Source organism: Haemaphysalis longicornis, unplaced genomic scaffold (assembly GCF_048455015.1).
Source record: "Haemaphysalis longicornis isolate Haplotype H1 unplaced genomic scaffold, Haemaphysalis longicornis Haplotype H1 scaffold_2, whole genome shotgun sequence".
NCBI lineage: Eukaryota > Metazoa > Arthropoda > Arachnida > Ixodida > Ixodidae > Haemaphysalis > Haemaphysalis longicornis.
Genome location: NW_027526295.1, coordinates 25,795,441 through 25,810,207, shown reverse-complemented (window position 1 = coordinate 25,810,207; position 14,767 = coordinate 25,795,441).

Here is a 14,767-nt window from a genome sequence, read left to right as displayed (position 1 = left end):
CCACCAGTGTATCTCCGCGACTGTTGCAGTTGTCTATCCCAAGGTTTCGCAATGACCTTTCTCCGATTTGTTTCTTACCGAGTTTTGCGTCCAAGTCTCCCATCACAACTCCAAGTGTGCTTTTCCCTTCTTCATAGCTGATTCCACGTGCTCGTAGAAAATGCCTACAGCTCCATCACGGTAGCTACGCCTTAGCCTATGGGCCTTGTAATATCATTAATCTGTAACACTTATTCAGCTTGAGGAATACGAGTCGTACTGTTTCGTTATTGCTGAAGAATTTTTCCACGGTACCTGTGAATTATTGATGGATTCACAATGTCATTCCGTGTTGTTTCTGCTAATAGAATCCCCCGTACCACAAAATATTCCCGCTAGTCAGCTCCATGAAGCGTTCTCTGTTCCTTACACTCAGCTTAAACCTAGGATATTCATTCAATGCTTAATGCCAGAGAGCTCATCGAGTAGTACCGCTAAGCTTTCCTTCTTCTTCTTCTGGTGGGGTTTTTGGCGCAAGGGCATCTAAGGCCAAGAGCGCCATTGCTACGATGAGGTAAAATGTGCTGATGAAATGAGTGCAAATAGTGCATAAAATTACTTCGGTGTAAAGGGCCGGATCCTTAGTAGACATGGTTCATACGCTGAACGTTGCCAGGTTCAAGGTCCAAAAGTGGCCTCTCCGGAACGAGAGATTCTTAGCTCCCTCCCCTGTAGTGCTGGTTAGATCGCTGCCGTGGTCGGGTGCTCTACAGTTGCTGGAGGCTTCGGAAAATTTGCTTTGGCAAATCGCAGAGTTACATTTGCGTTCGCAATTCTCCCTGGACCCATCTCAGTCTCCGCTGCGCGAAGGAAATAAGCTGTGTGTGCAGAGAACAATGCTGCGGTATGTGCCCCAGACCACTTTCTCTTTTCCTTTTTCTTAGTACACCACTAGGCCCACCCCGTAGAAATTCTAACTTCGAAGCTTCCAGTGCCGCGTTAGTCTCCCGCCGTGTATATAAAGGCCAACTCAGAAAGCAAGAAAACATTCGTGTTCACAAGGCTCCCTGGACCTATCTCAGTCTCCGCCGCGGGAAGGAAATAAGCTGCGTGTCCAAAGAGCCATGCTGTGGTTCCCATTATCTTAAGAAAGTGCGTCGCGCATGGTTGTTTTTTCTGCAGACAATATCTCGGCCGGTCCGTATTTGGTCACTCTCCTAGCTTTACTAAGAATCGGCCGGTGCCATGTAAGACCCTAAAAGCTACAATGACCAAACAACAATCGCGACTTTTCTAGATGGACGCAGATTATTTTTTGTAGCACCGTATGAGAATTTAATGTGCCGAATAAGAGCAGTATTGTTATGAAAACACACGCGCGACGGTTTCTTCATCTCTTTTCTGTTTCTTCCTTTTTTTGTTTTCTTTTCTTCTTTTTTTCTTTTATGCCAAAATATTCCAGGTATGAGTGCTGCCTGGTCCGGAAGTAAAACACGATTCGGGATACTTTGGAGGCTACACTAGAAAGGTTCAACCATGCTAGGAAAGCTCTTGGGGACACAAACAGCGCTACCTCACCAGCGAAGGATCTGGTAACCCTGATGTAGTAGGCTCAATCCGCTCATAAGTGACCAACCCAAATCTCGGCTCTCAGTCACCAGCAGCTGTAGAACACCTGACCACGGCGGTCAGGCAAGTGATACAGCAGAGGGTGCTAAGAATCCCTGGATCCGGACAGGCTGCCTGTGGAACTTGAACAGTGCAACGTTCAACGCACGAACCCTCTCTAGCGAGGGTAGCTTAGCTGTACTACTAGGGGAACTCAAAGACATAATTGTGATAATATTGGGCTAAGTGAGGTTAGAAGAACAGGAGAAGGCTGCATAGAACTGACTAGCGGGCATATTCTGTGCTATCGGGGACCTCACAAAAAGGTACAGCACAGGATATAGTTTTTTATGAAAAGGGAAATAGCAGGAAATGTGGAACAATTCTTCAGAGTTAACGAAAGGGTCGGAGTGGTTGTGATGATGCTTAGCAAGCGGTACATGTTAAAGATAATACAAGCGTATGCGCCAACAGCTAGCTATGAGGACGGGGCCGTAGATAGTTCCGATTAGGATTTCGAGTCAGCAATGAATAAGGGAACCACGAGTTCACAATTGTAACGAGAGACTTTAATGCAAATGTCGGTGCAAAAAGACTAGGAAAAAAATCAGTGGGTAATTTTGGAATAGGCACTCGCAACTGTCGAGGTGACACACATATTGCATTTGCAGATAGAAATAACCTCAAAGTAATTACGCATTCTTCCGGAAATGCAAGAATAGAAAATGGATTTTAGAAAAGTCCTGATGGGATTACGCAAAACGAAATTAATTAACTTCATTCTGAGTGACAACCCAGGTATTCTGCAAGATGTGGAGGCAGTAGGCGAGATTCGGTGCAGTGATCAGAAGATGGTTAGATGCAAAGTAAGGGTAAACCTAAAAATGAAAGAAGGGAGCTCGTAAAGAGTAAGAAGCCCAATGTCAGTTCACTAAGAGACACGACGCATGAGTTTAAAATAACCATTTAAAACAGGTTCACACTTCTAGATGGTGAGAACGAGGATAGTGTGCACACTAAATGATAACCTTACAACAGTAATCACAGAGTCAGCAGCGGCTACTGAAGAAGCAGCATGTATAAAGCAAACTGAAAACTAACTAGGCAAAAACAGAACTTATTTCGCAGCGGCTGAAGATGATATTCTTGTGTACGGTGTATCAAACTGAACTAGCGGGGCTGTGAAAATTATTTAACAAAAGCAAAACCAAAAAACATTCGTGCGTACAACAAGGCGGCCTTTGAGGAAACATTAAAAAGAGAAGGAAGCTTGAAGGCAACAAGGAAAAAGCTGGCGATTGGTAGAGACAGAATGTACGCACTTAGAGATGAACAGGGCAACGTTACGCACAATATGGAGAGACAATAAAAATCGCAAAACCTTTCTACACCTGGCTATACGCCAGCGACGCTGAAGCGACACAAAGTACGGAGCCTGCAAGCGCTGCTGGCGATGTTCCACCAGTAACAAAAGAGGAACTAGAAAAAGCATTTAAGGGCATGAAAAAATGGAAAGCTGCAGGCGACGATGGCATAACCATGAACCTTGTAAAGGAGGGTGGAGATATGATTCTAGGAAACCTTGCTGAACTATTTTCAGTATGTTTGAGGACCATAAAACAACCAAAAGCCTGAAAAAACGGCAAAAAACTTTCAATTCACAAGGAGGGAGATAACAAAGATCTCAAGAACTACAGACACATCAGCCTTATGTCGGTTGTATAGAAGCTATTTACCAAGATTATACTTAGCCACATAACCGCCAGCCTAGACTTCCAACAAATCAGAGAACAGGCTGGGTTAAAAAAAGAGTACTCTACAATGGATCCCACCTATGTCATCAAAATAGTAATAGAAAAATGCTCAAATTATAATAACCACTTTATATGATATTTGTAGACTAAAAAAAAGCGTTCGATATAGTAATCACCACCGCAGTGATGGACGCCTTAAAAGACCAAGGTTTAGAGAAGACCTACCTACGACTCCCCGACGACATATATGAGGAATGCACCAGCAAAATTACACTTCACAAACAAAGTGATAAATTCCTATTCCAAAGTGAAGTGCGATAAGGAGATACAATATCATCAAAATTGTTCACAGCATGTCTGGAGACTATTCAGAAGGTTTGACTGTGAATACATAGGCTTACGTAACGATGGCGAATGCGTGAGCCATTTAGGGTTTGCAGATGACATCACCTTGCTCAGTGAATCTTCAGAGCAACTCCAAAACAAGATTGAAAAACTAAAATCATAGAGCTTTGCAGTGGGGCTAAAGATTAACTTAAATAAAACAAAAGTTATGATGAATAAAGATGCTGAACGTGCCTATTTTAAACTAGGAACGAAACACTGGAACAAGTTCTAGAATATAACTATCTTGGCCAGATGGTCAGTGCAGACTCAAACCACGAGAAAGAAATCAGGCGCAGAATAGGACTGACTTGGGGTGCATTTGGCCAGCACTCGCAAATAATGAAAAGTAAGATGTCTCTAGCCCTAAAAAGAAAGGTATTCAACCAATGCATACTACCGCTGATGAAATTTGTAGCGGAAACTTGGCGACTGACTAAACATTTAAAATTAGGTCCGCCCAACGTGCGACGGAGAGAATACTGTTAGGAATAACACTTAGGGACAGAAAACTAGCTACCTGGATTAGAGAGCAAACTCAGGTAGATGGTATCATAGTACAGGTTAAGAAATAGAAAGGAATTGGGCTGGCCATGTAGTACGACGAACGTACAGCAGGTGGACCACAAGGACACCGCGAGATGAGACTAGAGGAAGAGGAATGCCCTTACTCGATGGAGAAATGAAATAAGAAAATTCGGAGGCAAGGAATAGACATGAGCAGCTCAGAACAGAAATGGGCGGAGATCAATGGGTGAGGCCTTCTTCCGGCAGTGGATCCAAATAGGCTGTTGATGATGATGAGGCACAGAGGCGTAGGCCAACTACTACATCAGGGGGGTCAGATGCTTTTCTGGTGAGGGTGTGTAGCTTATGAAGCGGTGATTTAGGCCATGACTGGATAGCCAAAAACGGTGAGCAGATAAACCATCATTACCAAACATTGCTAGAAAGAGGCAGAAGTTGTGAATTACAGTTAACCTGGTCACAGGTGACGGGAGAATTCGGTTGCAAATGATGTGTTGGGTGCGGTAGGTGTGAGGAAGAGGGCTTTGTCCAACTGGGGACAGAAATGAAATGAGTTCGAACAGAAAAACATAATTGCAAGAAAACCGCAATACGCGCTTCTACGAAAATAGGCAACCAGACGCCCTGCTTCTATGTAAGAGGCAAATGTAAGAGGCAAATGCTCTGACTCTTTAATGTGTGACCGCAATACCACCTAGCGCCACAAAAGTTACAAGCTGCGGAGGACATTACAGTGCACTGTAAAAATGCCATCACTCATTGACTACATGGGGGTGCACCCGTCGCTGAATTCTCTAAACACGAGACATGACGTGTTGAAGCAGTATATATTTTATCCAGATGGCAGCTGCGTGAGCACGCCTATCATAATACTAGTTCTGAAGCCATTGAGTCTTATTGAATACACCATCTAGACATTACCCAAGCAAAGGGTAATACCAATTTTCTAAGCTATGTTGCCAGAAATGAAATATTACCAAACCTGCATTCAAATATTCCAACCTGTTAAACGTGTCAAATGGCGGTAACAGTCGTTGGTCACGGCTAAAGGACAAAAATATGGGTCCGCTTGCTAGAAGCCAAAAAAGACAGACCTATTTGCTGTCTATCCCTATTGGCAGTCTTATGTGGGGTCTGACGTTCCCTATGTTATAAGATGCTTTCCGTAAACTTGAAACTTATACGACAGCGATTGAGTCTCTAAGATCGCACTAAGACTGCGAATATGCCGGCTCCGACCAGTCTTACTCGCAGACATATGCTGACGAGGGCGGTCATAAAGATTGACCTCCATACCGTGACAAACAATTGAAGAAGCCGGTGAAGTGGCGAGAGATGCCCAGAGGTGGTCGCCCGACCGTGGGCTTCGAACAAATAAATGCCTGTTCATCAGAGATTGACGGCATTAAAAAGACCGTCGGAGGAAAGGGTGGAAAGTGCCGGACACCGCTGGCGCCGAAGGCCGCAAGGATTACGAACTTTGATGCGGCAGTGACGGCTGCAGCCAGCCGCCGTTTTCAACTTTCACCCTGCGCTATGGGCGTGTGGTCGATTTTCCAGGGTCGTACGCCTTTTTTTCTCGCTCACGTCAAACAAAGATGGGCAAGAATGATTGTCTCCGACCCGATATTTGCCCCGAGCGGGCATCGAGCCACCGAGCCCGTGGTTTGAATGTGTGATCCTCTGCTATGTCGGTCGGCGGCGCAGTTGCCACAAAAATGGGGCACGGAAATGACCAAGGATGTTGTAGTTTTTTTATAAAATCATAACCAATCACTCATAGGCAAAAAAAGACGTTCATACTGGTAGTGCAACGGGAAACGGGAGAAAACATACGCAAAAGCAAAACGTTAACAGACTGCCATACAGCTGCGCGTGAGCGTTCAATAAAATCGCGTTATCAAATAGAGGGTGTGCACACTTCGCGCTTTTCCATCAGTCCATTACAAAGTGGTGGTTCCAAAAGTGGTGGTTACTTTGATTGCGCATTCTGCTGCAGTAATTGGGATGTTTTGCGCGTGAAAGCATGCATGGTATGAACATTCGGCTATATTGCACAGCGCGATTGCTTGCAGCTGCAGCTCTCGTTTTAAACCAGCTACCGGCTATTCAGGGGGTATTGAGATCGTGTCGACGTTCCTGGAGGCATCAGCAATAGGACTGCTCGTCTTATTCGGGTCTACGACTAAGAACCCGAAGCCAATTTGCAACGGCCTAACACACGGCCAGACGGAAAACACGACTCGTGTTGCGACAACGTCAGACAATACCGGTTCTTTTCACGTCAGCCCACTAGGTTTCTATGGCTCACGTTTTGTAGCGAATGATATCTGTTTGTGACTTCGTTTACATGGCTGGGCCAAGGAAGCCTGGCGGCCCGGCCGCGTAAGGTGGCCTACCAAGGATTGTGGGTCATTTGTATGCGTTAGAGACGGGGCCCAAATACGCCACCCGATGACGAACGTTTCTTGAATTTATGAGCTCATGGCTGGAAATGAACGTTTGTCTGGAGACGGCGGTGGAACCAAGCAGTTTTGCTGCGTATCCCCCGCTTTTCCCTAGAGATCCCACCCGGGCGCGTCTAGGTACTCTCTGTCTCTATTGACTTCATTTTACCTGTCTCTAACCTAGCCTGTGGGCTGTCGAAAAAGCGCACTACTCAGAATCTTACGCGCGGACCTATTGAAGTGCGTGAATGAAACTAGACTGTGGATAAGACTCTCAATAAGCATGGTTGTTCAAGCAAGTGGGCCCTATATGGACCATTTGATTAGTTTTCATTATCGTAACGTACAGAAGTTCTTGTGCTCACAGACAAAAAATAAAGTCAACAGACTTACACTGAGCTGCCGGTCGCTCGTCACGCTGCCACTCCAACAGGCAACAGGAGCGGTTAAATTAATTTGCTTGTCAAGGAAATCAAAGTCGAAGATATGAGCCTTTCTTGAGTCCGCAAGTGTTTTGCTTGACGCTGTGTCCCACATCCCGGTTTTACACGTTCTTTTGGTCCTCCCGGGGTAGGAGCAAAAAGTTTTTGATCTGCATAATCTTCAGCAGGCTGGTTCAAAAAAAGGTTTTGATGATGATGATGGTTGGATGTCAATGGCGCAAAACCAACTGGGTAAAAGAGTGCTAAAACAATGATTATATATGAGATGTGAAACCGTAAGCACTAAGATAAGTCAGAAAAACGCAATTAGAATCAGAAAACGACATTGAGTATGGCTGGTGTATAGGGCCAGCGAGTGATAATGCGTGGTATAAAATGAGATCTAAAATTTAACTTCTTTTAAATATTTAAAAACACACGTTACAGAAATCATGGGATCGTCACACAAAAAACGGTGTGTGTAGTGGGACGTGTAGTCTGTATAATTGTGGAAAGTGTTTGCGTCGCGTTGTGTAAAGTGCTGTGCATTGAATGACTATGTCAACTACGGAGAGGGCATCTCCGCATTCGCTGCACTCGGGTCTTGAAGATCCTGTGAGCAGATACGAGTGCATTGCATGGGTGTGCCCTATCCGTAGCCTAGCCAAGGCGACTTCCTTGTGTCTGTTGCGTGTGTCAGCGGAGTATCGCCCGAAAAGTGGTTTTATAACGTGTAACTTCTTATCTGTATATCTGTCTGTTCACTACAGTGTGTTTGCCATGTTCTACGCAAGTGTTGCCTTATGTGTGGCTTGAGGTCTGTATATGGTACGGTCGTTATGTCTACAGTGTTCCTGAGTGCAGCAGTAGCGACCCTCTCGTCTGCCAACTTGTTCCTAGCGATCCTTACGTGTCCTAGGACGCAACGGAGGAGCAGCTCATGCTTTTGCGGATACACAGACATGAGATTGTTGAATACAAGATTATCTGTGTGATTTTTGTGGGGCTTGTGCGATGATAGTGCGCGAAAAACACTCAAGTAATCTGTATACATGATGAAATTGGGAATTTGATTTTGAAGAATGTGTCGTACAATGAGTAACGTTTCATACGCTTCTGGTAAAAAAAGTGTGGTGTGCGCGCTCATGATTCTGGCTGCGTTAAAATTCGGACCATGAGCAGCACAGAACACCATAGTTTCTGGTTTTAAAAGCGTCACTGTAAAATTCTGCACAAGGGTATTTAAACTGCAAAGAGAGAACGTGCTATAGTATTGCAGCTCGCCCAACCCGATTTTTGTCAGGTTTTATAAAAGAAAGGTCGCTGTACACAGGAGGAACTTCCAAATGCGGTAAATGTCTGAAAAGAATGATCTCTACAATATAAAAACGAAGCGCTGAGAATCGCGGCTCGCTCTCTCACTCTTAGCGAAAAGTGCAGAGGAACGGATGGGCGATTTACAAAGAGCAGAATTGTGGATGTGTTGATCAAGACAGGATAAAAAGGAAGGTTGTTTAGCGATAAAATTGTAAAAGCATAAAGCGAGTCCATGTACGCCCGTTGGTACTCAATTTACCAATTGTTGCACTCGACATAGAAATTTTGGACCGGGCTAGTGCGAAAAGCACCCGACGCAAGTAGTAGCCCTAAGTGTGGCACTGGGTCAAGCATTCGAAACGCTCTTTTCTCACCTACCCATACACGACACTGCCATAGTCCAAACGGGACCCAACTAAAGTAGTATACAAGCGCCGCAGGAGTTCTTTGTCAGCCCCATAGGATAGGCGGGAGAGAACTTGAAGGATAATAATTGTTTTCAGACATTTATGCTTATGTTCCTTGATGTTTCAAATGAATGCGAGTTTGCGGTCGAACACAACACCTAAAAACTTGTGCTCCTTGTTTACAGGAAGCGACGCGCCATTGAGAGTAATGTCCGCGTCCGAATGGACCCCACGCTTCTTGGAGAACACGATGGAAAAGCTTTTTGCAGGATTTAGTTTAAAGCCGTTCCTGTCTGCCCAGCCACCAAGTTTCTTGACAACAACCTGAACTTTACGTTCGCTAATGATTTAAAAGATATCTGCCCGTCGTCTACATACATGAAATGAGATTGTAGGTGACAGTGCCTTTCCAAGAGAGTTCATCTTTACTATGAAGAGATTACAGCTCAACATGCCACCTTGTGGCATGCCATTTTCGTGCACGTGAAATTTTGAGAGTGCAACCCAACTCTATATTGAAACGTTCTCTTTGACAAGTAACTAACAACGGTGTTTACCATGTTACCCGAAATACCGAATGACTTAAGTTCACTAGGCATCTCATAACGCCAAGCGGTGGCATAGGCCTTCTCGAGTTCGAAAAACACAGTCACACAATAATGTTTGTGCACGAAGGTTTCCTTGATGTACGATTCAAGTGCTACTTGTTGATCGTTCGTCGATCGCCCCACCCTGAAGCCGGCCTGGCAGCTCTCGAGAAGACAGTTGTACTCAAGCAAGTACGTGAGCCTGCAATTGATCATCTTCCCGAAGAGCTTGCACAGGCAGCTCGTCAGGGCTTCACGACGGTAACTTAAGGGGGACGACGGGTCCTTTCCCTCCTTCAAGAAAGTCACTACTATTGCCTCCCTCCAAGAGTGTGTAATGTGCCCTGAAAGCCATATTTTATTATATAGATGTAGAAGTGTTTCAAGTGTGTCTGCGTGTAAGTGTTGTATGATTGTATATGTGATGTTATCCGGGCCTCGAGCTGAGGGTTTACAAGTGCTCTGAGCGGCCCTCAGCTCATGCAGTGAGAACTCTGTGTTATAAGAAGATCTTTACGTATTGTTATCAAGTATAGGCATCTTTTCAGCCGATTGTTTGTGTTTTATGAAAGTGTTTGTGTAGTGTGCTGAACTGGGCACGTGTTGGACGTATTGTGCGAGTGTGTGAGCCCGTACTCGTGTGCGTCTCCTGTTGTGCTGACGAGAGGCAGGCTGTCTGTTTGTTGTCCCTTGAGTTTGCGTATTCGTGTCCATATTTTCCGTGTGTCTGTGTAGGAGGTTATTGATTTTGTGAAGGAACGCCAACGGTCTCATTTGGCCTCATGGCGCGCACATTTTCCTAACGCCTTGGAATGTTTGAACAACAAAGGTTACCCGACGTGGGGTACCGACGAAGGATACCCCACGCCTTGTTCTGGGCCTCTCGCGCTCGTCTACAGTCCTCATTCCACCATGGCCTCCTCTGGTTGCGGGGGCCACTACAGGCGTAGGGATATGACTTTTCGGCGGCGTCGAAAATGTGTGCCGTGAGGAGTTGGGTAGCTTCTTCAATGTGTAAATGTCCAATTGATGTGTGCTGTAGTTAGGATGTCTCTGTAAATGTATTCCAGCTAGTTCTCGCTTCATCGAACATCTTTTGGTAAGTATGACTGCATGGGCCTTTACCTATGCATGTTAGTGAGGTGGGGAAGTGGTCACACTCTTACGGGTCCGTTCCCACTCCCCACTCGAGAAGATAAAACAGAACTGCGGATCCAATAGCCAAGTCAAGATATGATTATTTGTTGTGTCCTATGTTTATGGTGTGTTGGCTGTTTCTTGTTTAACCGGCATGCTCCAGGGGATGTTAAAAACATCTCTATTAGGTGTACACGGCCATACGTGCGAGAATAGCCGCAAAAAGAATTGTGTGCATTAATTTCGTCTCTTAGGTTGCATGGTTCAGGCAGCTGGTTAACGAGCATCTCGAAATCAGATCTCGAAAGTGCAAGATCTTGAGGAATGTGTATGGAGCATACCGTTATCAACTAAATAAATAGCATTGCTCGAATTGCTACAGCCTCAAGGACAGTGTTCAGAGTGACAGGGTGGCATGCTAAAAATTTCCAGACAATTATGGCCACACCGCCAGAAGAGTGTGTGCCACCATCGCTGTCCTTTCTGAACACCGTTTAACTATTCAAAAAATTTGTCGAATTGAATTTAAAAATGTTTCCTCTACACACATTACACTTCGCTTATTAGCATGCAGGATCTCGTAAACATCGTCAAGATTATTAAGAAGGCCTCTGCAGTTCCAATGGATAATATTTTCTCTTCCCATTATGATATGTTAGAGCAACTGGAGTCTGAATATTTACGTTAGGTCTTACGGGGATTGCACTATTGGGAAGCGCTATTTTACCTTCTCTGGAAGTTTCGTTAGAGGGACCCGCTCCTTCCGCTGCGAAGCAGACAGGAAAGGTCCCACATCCATGTCACCAACAGATTTGGAAAGGGCACCCTAGGTACCAGACCCCCAAGGGCGTCATGCGACCGCCGAGGGCGTCATGAGCGGCTCGAGTGGCTCAGGCAGTGCAGCGGGGGTGGGGACGTCCGCGGGTGCCTCCGTCTTCATGTCCTCCGTGCCGTCGCATGTCCTTTGGGCTGGTGGAGAAGAAGCAGAGGATGCAGCGGCACCCCCAACGGGTGTGGTTGCCACCACAGCCGCTGCTGGCTGAGCAAGTGGTGCAGAGGCGGGTTGGGCTGCCCGGGGCAATCCTAGGGGGGGGGGGGGGGGAGCTGAGGCGGAACCAAGTCCGACTCGTGGTACTGCGTCCCCGCCGAAACCAGATGCCACTCCGCCCGTCGGCGAGCTGCGTCCGCGTACCTCCCTAGGGGAAAAGAGGCGGACCTCTTTTGCTCCTCTGGAGAGGGGATGTTATTTGTGACCTTTATGTTTATATTTTTTCAAGTTGAAACTTCTCGCATTTTTTTAGTACGCCGTGTTGCGGCCCTGAACGTTAATGCTTTGGAGTTGTTGTAAGCTACAGTTATGTGTGGGATGGTAATTTTGGGCGCACATGGCACAGGTTATTTGGCCCCGACGCGAGTTAGTACCATGCCCGACCCCTGGCACTTGAAACAGCGCCGCCGGTTCGGGATGTATACTCGGACGGAGCACCGGATGTGGGCAGGAAGAACGGAACGGTCAAATTTCAAGATGATATGTCAAGTCGGTACTAACTTATCGTCTCTTCTTATGGTGATCCGCTTGACTACCGTCCCACCTTGACTTCTCAGGCCTTCAAGAAGATCGGCCTCTGTTTCGTTTGCGGGATCTGACTTCGAGATCACGCCCTGCGAGCTGTTGAAGCGGCGGTGTGGCGTGATCTTTATTTTAAGATCGGCAATACGGGTCTACGTTAAGTGTTTTGTGGCCTGGTGCTCACTGTGTACCCAGACCAAGATTTCCCCAGTTCTTTGTTTCTTAGCTTTAATAGAATGACCAACAATACTTTCCAGAAACTTCGAAATCAACAACACGGGCTGCAAAAAAATAGGCCTGGCTTGTTCAAGAGATGCAATTACCAAGAAGGGGGGGTAGTTATCAGGTTTTCGGATTGTCTTGGTCGGAAGGGGTGGAAAGTATATATTGGTGCAGCCCCTTTTAGAGGCTGATCATTGGGTTTGGGAAATTTATAAAAACCATACAGCATATATAAAAGCAGGGGACAGATTTACTTTCTTTGTCAGCGTTTCCCTGATAGCTAAAGAGGTCCCGGAGCTCCCTGTGTGGTAAACAGACAGGGAGCCGATCCGCCGGAGCTTGAACTGGGCTCCGACGACCACCGTTTGAGGTTTCTACCCTTCACACTAAAACAACAACGCCACGGTTGGTTCCAGCTTATGTTGGGGCATTGGGGTCCGCGGTGTCGCCAATACTGTCCCAAAGATTACTGAAGGTGCCCAGTGCAGGGTCAAAAAAGGTTTTAAATGGAGTGTAGTGATTCTTGAGGTTCCGTTTTTTAATGAAATCATTTGCACAACGTCTGATTAGGTTTATTACCTGTAACAATAAGTTTCTTAAGCATGCTGGAAAGTACATAATACCGTCTTTTCGCACAGTACGTGGATCATTGAAATGGTTTAGCAGTATGTATTTTGTTTAATTACAAGAATTATTTCCTATTACTTCTCACAACTTTTTTCTTCAAGGTACGACGACTTGTATATTAGGCCCAAATCTGCCTTCGGTGATATGAGATTTTCTGGACAGGCTTTCTCAAATGTGTTCTCGTATATCACAGCGCGCTAAAATAATTTTCTCATGAGAAGTACTATTCTTGCTGGACCGTACCGTTAATGATGCATTGACATTGTTTTAGAAAACAGCCTGTGCCTTGAGGACACCGCAGAGGAATTCTGCAGGCCCAGGAGTAGCCAACGAGGACACAGCTGTGGGTTTCACCAAGAAAACTTGGGCACAATGACTCCGGCTATGTAGTTTATAAAGGCACTGATCAGGTCACTGTTTATCACTCACGTGTTTACAATCCACCATTTAACTATGACACTGCTCACCACTAGGTGTCCTGAACGCACCATCCGTGACCCTCGGCAAAACGAGAACCGGCAACCCAGCAGCCCTGCTTGTTGAACATACACCTCTCACGACATGGCTTTCAACACGCCGACTATACCAGCTTGGTGTTTTTATTGATTTTACAAAAGCCTTTGATTCTCTAAATCACAGTATTCTCTTTAAAAAGCAATCAGGTTATGGAATTCGAGGTCTTCAATTAACATTACTTCAATCCTACCTGACCGAAAGATACCAGTGTGTGTACATTAACTACCATATTTCCTCTCTTTTACCAATAACTTGAGGTGTACCTCAAGGCAGTATCTTGGGGCCTTTATTAGTTGGTTCCTACATCAGTGACATTGGGTCCGTTGGATCGGATGCTCGCTACGTTATAAATGCTGACGATATCACACTTCTTTTCTCCGGAGGGGATATCAATGACATGATCGACAAATGCAACAATGTACCGAATGATATCTCTGATTGGTCAAATATTAACAGAAATAAAATAATCGTGCAAAAATTAAAGCAATTCTAATTTCAGCAAGGAATAAAACATATAACCTAATCCAACATCTCTTCCTTGATAATCAACCAATAGAAATTGTTAGTGACCACAAGGTGCTGGGCGTATTTTTGTCCTCTTATTTGACTTGGGATACACATATCGACCATCCAACTAACAAACTTTCCGCGGTTACTGGCGTGGTCTCTCGCTGTAGAGGTCTTCTTCCGCTGAAGGCTAAGCTACAAATATATTACGCCCTTTTCTTTTCACAGATAAGTTATTGCAGCTTAGTTTATTTGACCACGACGCACAGTAACATAAACAGGCTTCTCGTTCTTCAATAGAAGATGATGCGTTATATCGAAAATAATGAACGTAGCCAGAGAAAACAGCATCTTTTCGCAATATACAATATTATCTTAATTGACCGTCTTTATGGTTTCTGTCTACTACAGAAAATGCTGGTTGCATCAACATCCTCGATTTCCTTCTTAACATCACTAGCAGGACTGACACAGCACACCATCATAATACACAAACATAATCCGGCTTTACGGCATATACCTCATTTTCGAACAGATTATAAGTGGCAGTCATCTCATAATCTCCCAATATTCCTCAATAAATATCCAAATACAAAGATAGCTTACAAAAAAGAATTACGGAGCTTTTTCACTCAGGTGGATTGATATTTTAAGTACATGGTTGTTTTCTCGTGCTATTTATGTTCTTGCTATCCTGTACTTGTAATTGTCACATGGTATTTTGGTATGTCTTGTGTGTTTGCTCATAATGTTTA